A 5,689-nucleotide genomic window follows, 5' to 3' on the forward strand; every position below is an offset into this window, starting at 1 on the left:
GTCTGCTCCGATAAGTCTATACAAGTATCGATTTTAAGGAGAGAATGACGTAATGGGCTGCGCTAAGCGATTACATGAAGGTGCATCTATGTACCTACTGTGCGACTCGTGGGAATAAAAACCAAATGAATATCCCATATGCATCAGGTACGTCTTCTAAAAAACAGAAACTTCTGTGTGATGCGGAATGCTGTTTCCCTAAGTGTGGATTTGTCGCTGAAGTTCTGACGTGAAAACTCGCTCCATCAAGCTATGTCGGGATGTTGTCTTCTTGTAACGAGGTTACGCAGATCCTGGTATGAAGGGTGTGGGTCACACAGCATGGTGTGACCATACAATTTTGTGGCTACACTTAAACAACAAGTCCATACGGGGCAGGCGCAGCCAGTAGTTATACATTTAATCAGATATTTCGATATAGATTGGAGAACCTATAGATTTAGATATAGGCGGCTTTGTCGCTTATGAACCGAAAAATACAGCTCACTCTTTAAACGAAAAAGTTAGCCTTGGGTTAAGGTTGAAGTTACTCTTGAAGTAAGTGGAATGCGATCCGCTACACACGTACCGGTTCAAAGTATAGAAGGATGGTCACCGACCTTAGCCAAGCTTCCACTAAGCAAAATTGCTACGGCAGCCCCGATGTACTTGGTAGCACTTGTAGTCGATCTACACCTGAGTCGCTACGGCTGACCCTCTGTGAGGATGGAGCAAATCTCTTTCTTGCCCTAGGGCATACAGGACGGGCTTATAATGTTGCCTTCCTTTCATTATGAAGCGTCGAGCACCCCCCCCCGCCCGACGCCCCGGAGTCGATTAGGATCTTCCATAGTATCTCATAGCCCTTCATAGTCACTGTGACGATGAGCAAGCCCGGCTGCATGCACGTTCCGTTTTCAAAAGCACGTATCTCTTTGAGCTAGGTCCTGCTGATTTCAACCTCATCAACGCTCAACAGAACTTAGTTCTTACCCAGTAGGGTACCCCACGCCTACTGAGTGCTGTCGTTTCTCCTCGACAAACTAGAAGATTTGAAAGAAAAGGGACGCCGGTTCGATAAACCTTGTCCCGCCTTGCGCAGATATCAACGAATCCAAAGGCGACGGTGTTTTCACAGACAAAACACCGTCGGGTTTTCTAACGCTACTCGAAAGCTCTCAGATCTGCCTCCTTGTCTTCACCACAGCTGAGTTCCATCGACTCAGGCCCGCTCGACGAGCTGCTAGAGTGTGCATTGCAACCAAATCGAGCCGACTTGAAGTTGAATTAGGCATTCAATACCACATTCACTGCTTATTCAGAAGAAGACGGGTCACCACGGACGTTTTCCATTCTGGTAACGCTAGTGCGAAAGCCCTCCATATAGACGGTCACTGTGACCGCCTCGGGAAGATGATCGGCTGCCATACCGGCAATGAGAGTATGCAACTATTGGACAAGTCCAGGCGACAAGATATTGCGATTGCACGTAATATTTCTGGAAAGGCCGCGAAACTTTCGCAAACGCTGACGCTTCAGCTTTGTCCAGGAGGGAAACGCCGCTTCAACCGAAGTGCCGCACGTTAGTGCCCCTTCTCGCGCTCCTCCCTCGAGTTTGGACATAGTTAGCGCTGCGCGCTGTTGCTCGGTCTGGAGCATGGCAAATGCCATGGCCAACTCGACCTCTCTCGCCCAGAGCGAGCGATTCTCTTCATCCTTGCACTCGTAGGTCTTAGCACTTACTATTAGCAGCTTAGGTCGGGAAGTCATCCGTCGTCGACAATGGCTTCATAGACGCTGTCGACGCCGACTTCTTCTGCTGTAGGCGCTCTAGCAGAACGTTTTTCTAGCTTGATAACGCTCTATCAGAGGCACTGAAAGCGGCTGAGTGAAAACGTCACTTAGCGACAAGGACATGTGTCACGGTGCCGAAGGTGACTGAAGACCACGGTGTCGGGGTTTTTGACTTTGATAGCGTGGAACGCTGCTTATCCTTAGATTTGGATGCAAGGTATGACATCATCCATTGTATGCATGGCTGGAACATTATGATCCATGGATCGACCGGAGGTCGAAGACCTTAGGCGCTCGTGCACGTATCCCGGCCGAACTTTGGTGAGCCACGAACCCACCTCTGCTAGAAGGCAAAACGCTGTTGGTGTGGGCACTGGACCGAAACGATAAACGTGCTGGAGATAGGAATATCCGAGCTGGTGAACGCCGAAGGTGTATCGGACAGGTATCCCGAGCATGGCTCGCGGGCTGAAGGTGAACTGCACGTAATCCACTGAGCACTGCTCATCTTTCGAAGCAGTCGTTGCATGTCACAGTGGTATGGTCGGATGCATCTTGGCAAGTTTTTTCAGTTGCGCGTGAAGGGGCACGTTATCCACTGGACGAAGACTGCAGAGCTAGTAGCTCACCGTCGGATGTTGCTAAGAGCATCAGGGCTCAAAGATTGAAATATCCATTATTAAAAGATTTGGATAATTTATTTTTTTATTATTTAAAAAAATTATAATTTATATCTAAAATATCTTAAATTTTTTAAAGTGGAGCAGGAAGTGGGGCTTATATTGAACGACAGTGAGTGCGTGTTCACACTGGTCTCGCTGCGACGTACAGCTTCTCGGAAGAGGCAACAGCGACACCGTATGCTAGCTGCAACACGCCGGGCGTCGCAGGATGTGTAAACCGTAGGCGATAGCGCACAGCTATATACCCTCGTTAACGGAGAGGAAGACAGTGACGTCACCATCGAGGCCATTCTTGCGGTTGATGCTCTTCTTGAGCTGGACAAGTCGTCCCTCAAATAGTTCGGCGGTGCCTTGAAGGCAGGCGACTTAGCCGAGGTGCGGCTGGAGGAGGAGATCGACTCGTGGTCGCTTCCAGATGAAGCTGTGCTGGAGGATACGAAGGGGTTCTGGATGCACGAAGTGGATCGTCGATCCTGAATTTTTTTCAAATCCGTATCATTCTCTGGTGAAGAAACTTTCAAGACGTCGTATCCAGAGACCCGCCGTCGGCCCTACCTCCGGACCGAAATGTGCTTCATGGTATTGACCTATTTTCCGGAAACAAATACTGCATAACACGCCAATGGCCCCTGCCCAAGGAGAAGTGTGACGTCATTGACTTCTTTCTCCGTGTGAAGCACGAGGCGGGAATGGTGCGTGAGAGCATGTATCCTCTTTGTATCCGGAAACCGAACGGCAAGTGGCGTATCGCTCGCGCTTACATTAAGCAAAATGCGCCCACCATTCCGACACAGCCGCCGAATCCTAGAAAGGATGTTTACCAGAAAGAATGTTTACCAGAACGATATGATTGGCTCTACAAATTACACTGCACTCGATTTGGTCGATGGGTATTACCAATTGACCATGAGAGCGAGTGATAATCTGCTGACAGCGGTGAGTTCTCTGAGCGGCATGCTTTAAGAGTGGCTGGACATGCCAGCTAAATGCACCAGCAACATTTCATCGTCTTGTGACGCAGTTGTTCACGCCCCACCGGGTGTATGCTAAGACATACTTCGGCGACATCTTCGTCCACGGTCATGCGGGGCACGAGACAACAGATAAGGAAAACCACATCGTCCATTTGAGAGCGGTGCTCAAGTGCATGCGCACGAATAAGTTGTATGCTAATGCAGATAACTGCATATTCGAAGCAAAAAAAACATCTTTTTAGTGTGTTTCATTGGAATGTATGACCTTTGATTGAATCCTGCTAAGGTCAAGGCCATTGTGGACTGCTCGGGTCCAAAGAACGAAAAGGAAGGCTTGGCTCACCAACTACTTGCACAATTATTATGCGGAAATGGCACCGCAATTGTCAAACTTCCTTAAGAAGAATGCGGATTGGAATTGGGACATCAAGCACCAGGAGGCTTGCGACGCAATCAAAGACAACCTCCTTCATACACCAATACTGGCGTTTTGAGACTGATCGTCGTCTGTGACGCTCAGACTATGCCGTCAAGTGTGCACTTCTGCAAGCAGACGCCGCGGGGCGAGATCGAGTGATCGCGTTAGAATCTCGCCAGCTCAAGGCTGCAGAGAAGAACTACCCAGTTCACGACAAGGTATTACTTGCAATGATGTATGCACTTGTCAAGTTCAGGGTGCACCTGCTTGGCTTAAAGCTGTTTGTGGTCTACACAGATCATGCGCCAATACGCACTGCGACTCAGTCGCCTCACCTCTCGCAGAGAATAGCCAGGTGGCTCTCATTCTTCGTAAAATAAAACTTTGATGTGATGTATAAGCCAGATATGCAGAAAGCTTTGGCTGATGCGTTGTCACGCAACCATATTTTGTGCTTGTTCATGTAACGACGGTGACGTCATCCGTGACGAATTTATATCGCGCCGCGTACGCAGGTGATGATATGTGCGTAGCGCTGCTACAGGCTGGAGTTTGAAAACTTGGACAAGAAGTTGCACGGTTGCACCGATATTTATTGAGTAATGGATTGCTATATTACAGCACCGACTGGACTGATATGCCACGAACGCTGGATCCTCTCGAAGAGGATTCGAAATACCGTATCCTCTATGAAGATCGCGACATCTCACTCAGTGGTAATCTTGGTCACGAAACCACCTATAGCTCTGTGAATAGCCACTTCCGGTGGTCCAAGCTGTACAAATGGACGAGCTTCAATGTTCACACGTGTGAGACGTGTCAAAGGGTAAAACCCCTCTTCGAATGCGGCGGCGCCGCTGGCCAGTTTGTTGATGCCCTCGGGGTGTTAGCAATCCGTGAGTTTGGTCTTGGTGTTTGCCAACCCCCAAAAGGACTCGACGGACAGTACGGATGTCGTGGTTTTTGTCACCGTTTGAAAAAGATGTCTTATTTTGCGGCGTCAGCGGGACATGAAAATGAACGACCCCGTTCAAGCAGAGTGGCGTATAGCCAATAGATAGAAAACATTGTATTGTTTAAAGCAAGCTCTACAAGTGGCAGCATGCCGCTCCAGCGCCTTTGAGCCTCAGCGCAGACGGTCTCGAGGATGCGTGTCACGCGCTCATTTTGACTTTCGGTCTCCGGATCGTCCTCCGTTGACATATCCAGCTTGTTGCCCAGTACCTTGAAGATCGTCGAACAAATTTTACCAGCGAAGCGTGGGTCTCTATCAGAGAAATTTGACTCCGAGTGTCCATGCTGTCGAAAGGCACGATCCACACACAGCGTTGCAGTACCGACACCGTCGATGGTGTCCGGCAACGCCGCTTTCCATGATTCAGGGCTTGGTGGGGGTGGAATAGCCGATCAGCTAGCTGATGTCAGCCCTCTCACTGTTCGTAAAGATGTCGATGGCTTCCTGTCTCACGACACGTTCGCGATGCGATAGCTGAAAGCTAATACATGCAGAAGAAATATGCAGTAAAAGATGTAGAGAGAATGTTCAAAACTTTGAGGTCGGAGACTTGGATTTATTAAATGCTAGAGACCTTCCAACCCTTGCAATTTTTTGCTGTATTTAAGACTAAACTCAGTACACCGTTTATCGGACCTTTCGAGGTTGTGGCCGAGAGTGGCCTAGTGTATATGCTAAATCTTCCGAAACGGATGCGCACGAACTCGGTGTTTTATGTGGGCTTACTTAAGCCGTACTGTTTATTATCAAAAATGAATTAATTTTTAATTTTTTTTAAAGACATTTTTAATTTTTTTTATTGTAATTAAAATATAATATTTATAAA

The sequence above is a fragment of the Plasmopara halstedii genome, assembly GCF_900000015.1.
Source record: "Plasmopara halstedii genome assembly, contig: Scaffold_470, whole genome shotgun sequence".
NCBI classification, from domain to species: domain Eukaryota; phylum Oomycota; class Peronosporomycetes; order Peronosporales; family Peronosporaceae; genus Plasmopara; species Plasmopara halstedii.